The sequence below is a fragment of the Aulostomus chinensis genome, chromosome 4, assembly GCF_037954235.1.
Source record: "Aulostomus chinensis isolate RoL2024-O1b breed Wild chromosome 4, RoL_Achi_v1.0, whole genome shotgun sequence".
NCBI lineage: Eukaryota > Metazoa > Chordata > Actinopteri > Syngnathiformes > Aulostomidae > Aulostomus > Aulostomus chinensis.
This window is the reverse complement of record NC_141323.1, coordinates 31,278,828-31,279,419: the sequence shown is the minus strand read 5'-3', so window position 1 is coordinate 31,279,419 and position 592 is coordinate 31,278,828.

Genomic DNA, 592 nt, shown 5'->3' with positions numbered 1-592 from the left:
GTTAAGTAGGAATTGGTTTGGTTTAGTCCCTGGGAATGTCAGTTGGTGTGTGTGTGTGTGTGTGTGTGTGTGTGTGTGTGTGTGTGTGTGTGTGTGTGTGTGTGTGTGTGTGTGTGTGTGTGTGTTTACATGCAGACTTTCCCTTGTGACAGCTGATTTGGTTTGGAATCCATCTTAGTCAGGACATTTTGAGAAATTCTATCATGTCGTTGTAATTATTTTGATTTACAACACTGGAAAAAAAATCATCTCCCCTCCAAAAACCCTCCTCTTCAACTTTGTACCCAAGTTGTCTCCTCATCAGGCACCACAGGATCCAGGAGGTTCAGTTAAAACAAGTCATTAGAGATTTAAAAAACATTTTGTCCATTTGACATCAGGACTGATCCCAGATCATCTCAATGAGCTCATCCCTGCACCAGAGTACCGCCCAAGTTCATCAAGGACAGCAAACACGAGCAGGTCTAGATTCACTTCCATCTTTGGAGGTTGTTGAATTTCCTCCTGAGGACCGTCAGGCTGTTTCCTTACTTTGCTGTGACACAACAGCAGACAGCAACAAGGACTGCTGCAGTGCACTTGGTAAAATCAC